At 46.0% G+C, this 11463-nt stretch overlaps 1 long non-coding RNA gene across 1 annotated transcript in view; it reads right to left on the bottom strand.

Annotated features, from left to right (window-relative positions):
- Positions 1-9459: 9459 nt before the first annotated feature.
- LOC140409103 (uncharacterized) overlaps positions 9460-11463 on the bottom strand; it is a 70125-nt gene continuing 68121 nt past the window's right edge. Inside the window, exon 3 of the long non-coding RNA XR_011940280.1 lies at positions 9460-10532. This is a non-coding gene — a long non-coding RNA (uncharacterized lncRNA). The remainder of the gene's footprint in view (positions 10533-11463) is intronic.

The following is an 11463-nucleotide window of genomic DNA, read 5'->3' as shown; positions in this document are numbered from 1 at the left end:
GTTTCAGTATTTGTAAGTGTGTCTTGTCCTGAATATTCGGTTTTTAAAAAAAATGAGGGAGTCACACATGGTGACAAATTGTAAAGGGGAATTGGCACTAAAGGACAGACATACTAACAGACGAGATATTAACCAAGATAGTAACAGAAACTATGCTTGATCCCACAGAACTCCAGAAGCCCCAAGGAAAGAAAAGAAGAGAAGAGAAAGAAGAAGAACAATGAGGACATCCTCTATGTTGATCACCACCATTATAATGTGTATTCGGTTGCGTGCGAACGTGAACCCCCTGACCCCAACCCCCCCCCCCCCCCTGGCCGTTAATGATTCACTTCCCCATAGCACCCAGAGCCCAGTAACAGGCAATACCACACAATTATGGTGTGATAAGCTCATAACATGGTACTCCCTTTCCTACCTAGTCGAATCCCTATTAGCATTGGTGATACTCTGCAGCATCGTGCAGACTATCCGCATGAGGAAATGGTGAAGGAGAGCCTACCGCTCTCACGTCCCGGTATACAGGATAAGATCCCCTATTTTTGGTTATCACCAGGACCCCGAACTCCTTGATCTACAATAAAGAACATTTGTGTTGCATCTTTTGTAAATAAAGAAATGTGTTTCGTTTACAACGGAATGTATACCTCTGTGCTTGACTGCCAAGCCAGAGGAAAAATGTGAATGCGGCTATTATTTTTGTATTGTTAGGAAGTTAGTATGATTGAATGTTTGAGTGAGTGTACTTTATTGAGGACAGTTAGACGTACCGTTTTTTTAATGTTGTAATGCATGTCCCTGTTGTGACATAGCGGCACTTAGAATTGTTAGTTTAAAATTTTTTATCCATAATTATGGTCAGTGTAGAGGCCATGGAAGAATGCTTGCTGGGTCAGGACGAGAAGAGAACGCAGTTATGTGATCCTTCACGCTTCGCGTTAGGGATCACAAGGAGGGAGTGTAGCCACCTGGGTTGGCCACTTCCCGACTTAAAATGGAGAACCGCAAAGACTACAGGGAAATTCAGCCAACACAGGCAAAAACTAGCAAGTGCACAAATCCTTTGTATTAGAACTTGCAAAAGCCCAGACAACACTGAAACCAGCAGCCATCTGCATATTAATGAGCGATCCCCGGGCACAATTGAAACATTTAAGGTGAATAAGGCCAAGCCAGACTCCTTGGCGCCAGCAGGAGCCAAGACAAAGGAAGGCCAACGGACACTTAGGGACCGCCCAGCGATCAGGGAACGCTCCAGTATTGGAGAAATTGATCCAAGTGATCGGAATGTAGTCCAATCACTTGGAACCAGGTACGGGGTCCGCCCAAAGGGGCGGGAAGCCCCTGGGGACTATAAAGTAGAGTCCCCAAGTTCAATTCATCCTTCTTGGCAGGGTCACTCAGCAACTCGAATCAACCCTTGAGAGTGAACTGGCTGAGCTGCCGCATCAACCAAGTAAGTCTCCAGTCAACGCACGCTATGAGATAGGCGCTCCTAGCTACCAGTCCATACCAGCTTCTGAATCCTGCAGGCTCAGAATCGAATGAAAGGCCATTTGTTCCCCTGATCTTGTGGGCCAGTTCCAAGCTAAGTATAGGCCTTTTAGTGATAGAGATAGCCTAGTAAGTAGAGTTTTATGCATGAGTAGTGATTTACTGTGTATAATAAATGTGTTTTGATTTGAAACTTACTAACTGGTATGTTGAGTTATTGATCAGTACTTGAATTTGAACCTCGTGGCAGTATCATAAAGATACCTGGTGACTCTAGAGCAAAGGTTATAGAAACAGAGCAAATTCAGTAAAGACCCAAAGGGCAACAAATTAAGAGCCAACCAAAGTTAGCAACAGGCACCAGGCTATTTCTTAGCTTATTAAAGCCTTCTTTACCGTTTTACTCTCTAGTGTCGTTATTGAGGGTACAACACACGCGAAATGCAGACAACAAATGGAGAAACTATAGTCACTGCTTTCAGTGCAGAATGGATTTAGATATACCTTTGGACAAAATTTAGATGAGGAAGATGCCCCCGATTGGCAAGAATTAAATGAAAGCACCCAGAGATATGTTGAGGATGCAGGAAATCAGAATCGAGCCCCCCATGCCTCAAATAGGAAAGCACCCGCACCACCGACTGCACAGGCAGCAGACACCCTCATGAATCCGATTACCACACAGCACAAGTCATCGGATCAGGATGAGCCTGATTACGTTTACACCACCCCACTATCCATAACCCAGTTGAGAGATGCTTGCACTAAAATTGTTCAATTTCAGCCGATCGGACTTTCGAAATTTTCCCGATCCGAATGCCTCATACAGTATGTGGACGACTTACTCCTACAGATGGACACAAAAGAAGAGCACGTAAAGCTCCTTTTGGAATTACTAGGTCTTTTGCAATCCATTGGATGCAAGGTCAACCCCAAAATAGCCCAGATCTTAAAAAGAAAAGGTCCTTTATTTAGGCACCATTATCACCCACGGGAAGAGAGAAATTGAACACAAACGAATTGAATCAATCGTTAAATTGCCCCTGCCCCACAATATCACCGCTCTCCGGTCATTCCTAGGTTTAGTAGGATATTGCCGCAGTCATATAGATGGTTTTGCCACAAAAGCAGCCCCACTCTCAGAACTCCTTAAAAAGAACGCCCCATGGGAATGGCTTCCAAAGCACACAGACGCCATCGATGAATTAAAACGTGCCCTAGGCACAGTCCCCGCTTAGCAAGTTTCAGACCCACACTCGCCCTATGCCATCGAAGTGGCAACAACCGACCGAACCCTATCGGTAGTACTCCTACAGGAAAGACATGATTGCTTAGGACCCGTAGCCTATGCCTCAAGTGTTTTGGACCCCGTGGAGCAAGGATTCTCAGCCTGCGAACGGCACTTGCTCGCAGTCTTTTGGGCAGTACAGTATTTTGCGTACATCATAGGCCTTAACCCAGTAACGATTTTAACCGAGCACACCCCAACGCAGCTATTGTTAGATGGTGGATTAAAGGACGGTTCAGTCAGCCAAATCAGAATAGCTCGCTGGACACTGCTGTTACAAGGAAGGGACATTACAGTTAAACGTACCAAGACCCACACATTTCTAGCAGATAATCTTCAGTATGCAGGGACCCCACACGAGTGCCAGATCATAGCAGCCCAACACCACACAGGACCCTTTATTCCGAAGTCACTACACCCACGTGCAGGCAGTAAAACACAGAATCCCCAGACCACGGACAACGCTTTAAAGATTTATGTAGACGGTTCTTCCACGATAGAAAATGGAAAGAGAATAACTGGAATTTCTGTAGAAGACGCACAGGGACGCGCATTAGAAGAAATCTCTTTAAAATTGCCGCGCCACCTAGGTTCACAAGCAGCTGAACCCGCAGCCATAGCATATGTAGTGCAACACCCAGATTCTTTCCCAACCCCCGCAGACATACATTCGGACAGTCTATATGTATGCAATAGCTTGACCGAATTCCTGCCCCTGTGGGAATCTAGAGGATTCGTTTCAGCCAATGGAAAACCCCTACCCTCTGCCCCGTTGTTGAAACACATTCTTAGGACAGTTAAAGACCGCAGTATGGTTTAATTAAAGTGAGAAGCCATCATCGTTCATCCCCACCCAGTAATGTAAAGGCAGACGCCTTAGCCAAGGCAGGATCACGCCATGGTCACTTTTGGCAGCCCCCAGCAAGCGAACCGATACACTCAGTCCAGGTTTCCCAGACCAATATTGAGGATCTAGCCCAGGCCCAAAAGGCAGACGACACTCTCAAACAGGTTTTAGGCGGTAACTTCCCAGCCTCTTACGATAAGTCATGGGCACTATTTATCATGCACTTTCAAGAGCTGGATAACAACGAACATTAGTTGGGGGGGGGGATGGATGGGAGGGTTTGGGGGGGGGGGGGTGAGGGGGGGAGGGGGGCTCTGTATATTAAGGGTGACTATGGGTAATCCCTGATTCCTTTTTGTCATTTGTTTATGTAAACATGCGGGCTGATGTTTGGGGGTTGGTGGGAGGATGGGAGCATTGTTACTGTTATGGGGATTGACATATCTGTTGCTGGTTATTATTTATTGTTGGTGGGTGTAAATTCGGGAGAAAATGTGAAAAAGGAGGAGGTAAAAATATTTTTTTAAATAAATAAATAAACTCGAGGGGCACCAATATCCTGGCTGGGGTCACTCGGGAGGATTTAAACTAGTATGGCAGGGGGGTGGGAACCAGAGCGTTAGCTCAGAAGGTGCCACATCTGAAGGGGAGATAGAGAACAAAACTAAGAGAACAACCTCACCCTGAGGCAGAGCAAAAAAAAGTGACAAGTGGGAGAAGGGAGGTGGTCAGTGCAGGACTGAGGGTGCTGTACCTAAATGCGCACAGTATACGGAACAAGGTAAATGAGCTTGTTGCACACATTGAAATTGGCCGGTATGATGTTGTGGGCATCACAGAGACGTGGCTGCAAGGGGATCAGGGCTGGGATCTAAATATACAAGTATATGTGTCCTATCGAATGGACAGGCAGATGGGCAAAGGGGGCGGGGTTGCATTGTTAGTAAGGAAAGAAGTTAAATCGATAGTAAGGAGCGATATAGGATCATAAGGCATAGAATCTCTGTGGGTAGAGTTGATGAATCACAAAGGTAAAAAGACCCTGATGGGAGTTATGTACAGGCCCCATAGCAGTAGTCAGGATGTGGGGCAGAAAATAAATCAGGAGACAGAGAAAGCATGTAAAAAAAGGCAATATCACAATAATCATGGGGGACTTCAATATGCAGGTGGACTGGGAAAATCAGGTTGGTAGTGGATCCCAAGGAAAGGAATTTGTGGAATGTCTAAGAGGTGTTTTTTGGAGCAGCCTGTCACAGTGCCTACTAGGGAACAGGCAATTCTGGATTTGGTGATGTGTAATGAGGCAGACTTGATTAGGGTACTTAAAGTGAAGGAATCCTTAGGGAGCAGTGACCACAATATGATAGAATTTAACCTGCAGTTTGAGAGGGAGAAGCTGGAATCAGATCTAATGGTATTACAATTAAATAAGGGTAACTACAAAGACATGAGGGAGGAGCTGGCCAGAGCTAATTGGAAAAGTAGCCCAGCAGGGAAGACAGTGGAACAGCAATGGCAGGAGTTTTGGGGGATTCTTTGAGAGGCACAACAGAAATTCATCCCAAGGAGGAGGAAACATGCTCAAGAAGGACAAGATATCTATGGCTGACGAGGGAAGTCAAGTACAGCATAAAAGCAAAAGAAAAAGCATACAAAGTGGCAAGTTTTAGTGGGAAGCCAGAGGATTGGGAAGCCTTTAAAAGCAAGCAGAGGACAACTAAAAAAGCAAAAGAGAAGATGAAATATGAGTGCAGGCTAGCTAGTAACATAAAAGAATATGGGAAGAGTTTTTTCAATATATAAAAGGTAAGAGAGAAGCAAAAATAGATATTGGACCACTGGAAAATGTGGCTGCAGAAGTAATAATAGGAAACAAAGAAATGGCAGAGGAACTGAATAGTTACTTTGCATTAGTCTTCACAGTGCAAGACGCCAGTGGATGCCAGAGTTCCAGGAGAATCAGGGGGCAGAGGTTCTGGGGAAACTGAAAGGTGTGAAGGTGGATAAATCACCTGGACCGGATGGACTATACCCCAGGGTTCTAAAAGAGATAGCTGAGGAAATTGTGGAGGCATTGGTAGTGATCTTTCAGGAATCACTGGAGGCAGGAAGGGTCCCAGAGGACTGGAAAGTGGCTATTGTCACACCGCTGTTTAAGAAGGGAGGGAGGCAGAAGACGGGAAATTATAAGCCAGTTAGCCTGACTTCGGTCATTGGTAAGATTTTAGAGTCCATTATTTTTTTTTATTTTTAAAAATAAATTTAGAGTACCCAATTCATTTTTATCAATTAAGGGGCAATTTAGTGTGGTCAATCCACCTAGCCAGCACATCTTTGGGTTGTGGGGGTGAAACACACGGAAACACGGGGAGAATGTGCAAACTCCACACGGACAGTGCCCAGAGCCGGGATCGAACCTGGGACCTCAGCACCGTGAGGCAGCAGGGCTAACCCACTGTGCCACCGTGCTGCCCTAGAGTCCATTATTAAAGATGAGATCACAGAGTACTTGGAAGTGCATGATAAAATAGGACTGAGTCAGCATGGCTTTGTCAAAGGGAGGTCAGGTCTGACAAATCTGGTGGAGTTCTTTGAGGAGGTAACAAGGAAGTGAGACAAAGGAGAACCAATGGACGTGATTTAGTTATATTTCCAGAAGGCCTTTGACAAGGTTCCACACAGGAGACTGTTAAATAAGTTAAGATCCCACGGTGTTAAGGGTAAGATCATGGCATGGATAGAGGATTGGCTGACTGGCAGAAGGCAGAGAGTGGGGATAAAGGGGCCTTTTTCAGGATGGCAGCCGGTGACTAGTGATGTGCCTCAGGGGTCTGTGCTGGGAGCACAACTTTTCACACTATACATTAATGATCTGGAAGAAGGAACTGAATAATAATAATTATCTTTATTGTCACAAGTAGGCTTACATTAACACTGGGATGAAGTTACTGTGAAAAGCCCCTAGTCGCCACATTTCGGTGCCTGTTCGGGTACACTGTTGCCAATTTAATGGAATACTATAATAATGTTGCTCTTTAGCGTCGCCAATATGATACTGAGGCTCTTTTTATGATATGATGTTATGTCCCAACAGCATCGCCAATACTGTGGGTGTTTCTATTTCTCTTACTGAACCACAAGGCTTTGCCGTATATCGGTCAAATGACCACACAACCAGTTAGTCAGGTCAAGTTCAAAGATGGTTTATTTACACACAAGGGTTACTTCGACATGCAAGCACAATATACTACAAGTTAAACTACACCTATCAACTACAATAACCTATACATAACTTCAGGCGACCGGCACTGTGCATGTGGATAAGGCCTTTATCTTGATCACGTGGTTGGTTTGAAGAAGTGGCTCTGTCTCTGCTGGGCTCATCCGTCAGGTAGCGATCGTTGGTCTTGAACTTGGCTATCTGGTCGTTATGCTGCAGTTGGGCTGGCACAGGCCGGATTCAAAGGAGGCTGGCACAGGCCGGGTCCAAAAGAGACAGAACACATGGCTGCGTCTCTTTTTATCCCTCTGGGATTTTGCGCTCTTTGGGGCGGTCCTTAACTTTGGACCCAACAGTTCAACATGCTTCGATTTCGGCCAATAAAGGAGCGGAAGGCTGGGTGGGTCCTCAGCGATCATTGACCATGGCAGTTGGGCTCTCTGAGTAAAGGGAGTGGCGCCGATCAGTCTGGGGCTGTATCGGTTTCTTGAGTGCAGTCCTATTGTTCTAGGGAAATGGGCCATTAGAATGCAAATGAGCAGGGGTTTCGATCAGGTCTAGCTACCTGCGTTTCAAATACACAGAAGCTCTGTATCTGTCTAAGTCCTGGATTGGCCATAATTCCCATGGTCCTTTACAGGTGGCCATCTCAGATGGCTACATCCCGTCCTCGTGATCCTGAACGCGAAGCGTGGTGGATCACACTATTGATACCTTATCATTCTTGGTGTGCCGGTCACCCTTGGGCAAGGACAGGTTCTACACTATTCTGTCCTATATTTTGGGGCATTTACCTAATTCTATTAACACACCACAAATTACTAATTTCTAACGGGTCACTACAAAACATTTCACTATTAAACATTTAACTTATCCACACAATTGAATCTCTAACTAACACTATCTAAACTACTCTTATGCTGCTGGAAAATATCAAAAAGAATGTATGTACAGTACAAACATTTTAAAACAGCAGCATTACATTGGATTGGATTGGATTGGATTTGTTTATTGTCACGTGTATCGAGGTACAGTGAAAATTATTTTTCTGCGAGCAGCTCAACAGATCATTAAGTACATGAGAAGAAAAGGGAATAAAAGAAAATACATAATAGGGCAACACAACATATACAATGTCACTACATAAGCACTGGCATCGGATGAAGCATACAGGGTGTAGTGTTAATGAAGTCAGTCCATAAGAGGGTCATTTAGGAGTCTGGTGACAGTGGGGAAGAAGCTGTTTTTGAGTCTGTTCGTGCGTGTTCTCAGAGTTCTGTATCTCCTGCCCGATGGAAGAAGTTGGAAGAGTGAGTAAGCCGGGTGGGAGGGATCTTTGATTATACTGCCCGCTTTCCCCAGGCAGCAGGAAGTGTAGATGGAGTCAATGGATGGGAGGCAGGTTCATGTGATGGACTGGGCGGTGTTCATGACTCTCTGAAGTTTCTTGCGGTCCTGGGCCGAGCAGTTGCCATACCAGGCTGTGATGCAGCCCGATAGGATGCTTTCTATGGTGCATCTGTAAAGGTTGGTGAGAGTCAATGTGGACATGCCGAATTTCCTTAGTTTCCTGAGGAAGTATAGGCGCTGTTGTGCTTCCTTGGTGGTAGCGTCGACGTGGGTGGACCAGGACAGATTTTTGGAGATGTGCACCCCTAGGAATTTGAAACTGCTAACCATCTCCACCTTGGCCCCGTTGATGCTGACAGGGGTGTGTACAGTACTTTGCTTCCTGAAGTCAATTACCAGCTCTTTAGTTTTGCTGGCATTGAGGGAGAGATTGTTGTCGCTACACCACTCCATTAGGTTCTCTATCTCCCTCCTGTATTCAGACTCATCATTATTCGATATCCGGCCCACTATGGCCGTATCGTCAGCAAACTTGTAGATGGAGTTGGAACCAAGTTTTGCCACGAGTAGGGGGCTAAGTACGCAGCCTTGTGGGGTGCCGGTGTTGAGGACTATTGTGGAGGAGGTGTTGTTGTTCATTCTTACTGATTGTGGTCTGTTGGTCAGAAATCGAGGATCCAGTTGCAGAGTGGGGAGCCAAGTCCTAGGTTTTGGAGCTTTGATATGAGCTTGGCTGGGATTATGGTGTTGACGGCGGAGCTGTGGTCAATAAATAGGAGTCTAATGAGGGAGTCCTTGTTTTCGAGATGCTCTAGGGATGAGTGTAGGGCCAGGAAAATGGTGTCTGATGTGGACTGGTTGCAGCGGTATGCGAATTGCAGTGGATCAAGGCGTTCTGGGAGTACGGAGGTGATACGCTTCATGATCAACCTCTCGAAGCACTTCATTACGACTGAAGTCAGGGCCACTGGACGGTAGTCATTGAGGCACGTTGCCTGGGTCTTCTTTGGTACCGGTGTGATGGTGGTCTTCTTGAAGCAGGTGGGGACCTCGGAATGGAGTAGGGACAGAATAAAGATGTCCATGGATACCTCTGCCAGCTGGTCCGCGCAGGCTCTGAGTGCACGACCAGGGATCCCGTCTGGGCCCGTCGCCTTCCGAGGGTTCACTTTCAGGAAGGCCAATCTGACTTCGGAAGCTGTGATGGTGGGTGTGGTGTTGGGTGCTCTGAGGTACAGATGAACCAACATGGTTGCGATTGGTACAACGCAGTTTTATTCCAACTTGTTATTTACAGATCTGTCTTGGTACTCAGCACGTGGTGACCGTGTGAGTGTCTTGTTAATCAGGTCCTGTCCTTGTCCTTGTCTCCAGATGGACTGACCACCAGGTGTCGTGTTTCTTGTCTTATACTGTGTCTGCTCTTGTCTGTGATTGGCTGTCGTGTTATGTGTGCTAATTGGTCTGTTGGTCTATCTATCATGATGTGTGTGTTTGAATATCATGACAGTGGGTATGGGTGAATTATGGGCTGCTGGGGCACTCGCCAGCGGATTGTTGGTTACCTGCTCGAACCGAGCATAGAATGCATTGAGTTCATCGGGGAGGGGTGCGCTGCTGCCAGAGATACTGTTCGGCTTCGCTTTGTAGCCCGTTATGTTGTTTAGTCCAAGCCACAACCGCCGAGAGTCTGTCTGTGACTCTAGCTTGGTTTGATATTCTCTCTTGGCATTCCGGATGGCTTTGCGGAGGTCGTACCTAGATTTCTTGTATAGGTCAGGGTCGTCTGCCTTGAATGCCTCAGATCTGTCCTTCAGTAGGGAGTCAATCTTGCGATTGAGCCATGGTTTCCGGTTGGGGAATGCACGTACTGCTTTCTACTTAATTTCTGCATTTCTACTTAATGTAGCAAAGTTTACAGAGGGACATGGTTATAATTCTTACAGCAGGTAATTCAGTTTTGTTGAATGCCGAAAAAGGGGGCTCGAACTGTACATATCGGGGAGCGGGAGGATCTTTTTCGTCATTTACGGAGTCGAAGTGTCTGAATGACACTGCAGATTATTGCAATTACTAGAAGGGCCTCTACTGTGTATGAAAAGGGGTTCCAATTGGCAATGTTTTCCCACCAAGTGGGGGTTTCGGTGTCTGTCTTTATGTGTGGTGTAGTGTCTGGGCTGGGGGTGGCCTGTTGTGTGGTAATGTTCGGGGCTGGTGTAGGGTTTGTAACAAATGTGTGTTGCGCGCGCAGTTTGCAGAAGTCCAGCGATGATCCAAACGCATGTCAGCAGTCCTTGCTTCATCCTCTATTTTCAGTTTTCCGTGTAATCCTGGGGGTGCAAGCATAGTATCTGTTATTATCTTTGTTTAATATCTCATTTTATTAGTCTTTCTCTTCTTACTCCAATTACCCATTATAATTGTCATCATGTGTGACTCCCTCATTTTTTTTTCCAAAATAACATTTTGAGAGACAAGAAATGCAAATTTTTAAGTACAGAGATTCTCGTAGCTTGTGGTCGATGCGGGGAGTGGGCGGAAAATTTCTCCGTCCAGTCTTTTCTTTACTGCAACCATTGATGGTTGAGGCTCATCTTAACCAGCCGAATTATAGGGCGGCCGGTTCTATAAAGTTTCTTCATCCCAGGGTCCAGAGGTAGTTCGCGTGTAGCAGCATATGTGGCAACCAAGTGTGTCATATGTGTAAATAGCAGGTGGGGAACGATCAAAGGGTCACGGAAGGTAAAGGGATGAGTGTACGGACTGTGGCAAAGGGCATTCTTTAAACCACAATAAAAGAGCAGAGAAGGGAAAACTAAGACCTGCCAACGACAGTGAAAAGTGTAAAGAACCATTCCAAAGTTCTCAAAGTGACGGGAACATGAGGTGCGTGTCTTGCCGCGGCAGGGCAAGAATGGGTGGAATCCCCAGGTAGGGCGGTGATCAGTGCCGTTGCTCCACTACACGAGCTTAACTGACCGGATACATTTGGGGTCCTCAGGTAGGGCGGGGATTAGTGCCGTTACTCCACTACCTGGGTGACCGAAACGAGCCGAAAGGATTTGTAGTCATGTGAGATCCAACAATTGTTCCTTTAATGGCCATTGGTCAGTAAATGGTGTCTGGGTTTCTGTGAGAAGAGTAACTATTACTGTATCAAGAAATTGGGTGTCAGGCCGATATCAATTAAAACCATGTAAGAAGAAAAGAAGAAGGAAAAAGGCGGGCAGTCTCCATCAGAAAGTAGGACACCTTAATACT

This window comes from Scyliorhinus torazame, chromosome 3 (genome assembly GCF_047496885.1).
Source record: "Scyliorhinus torazame isolate Kashiwa2021f chromosome 3, sScyTor2.1, whole genome shotgun sequence".
Taxonomy (NCBI): Eukaryota; Metazoa; Chordata; class Chondrichthyes; order Carcharhiniformes; family Scyliorhinidae; genus Scyliorhinus; species Scyliorhinus torazame.
This window is presented reverse-complemented; position numbering and strand designations above follow the sequence as displayed.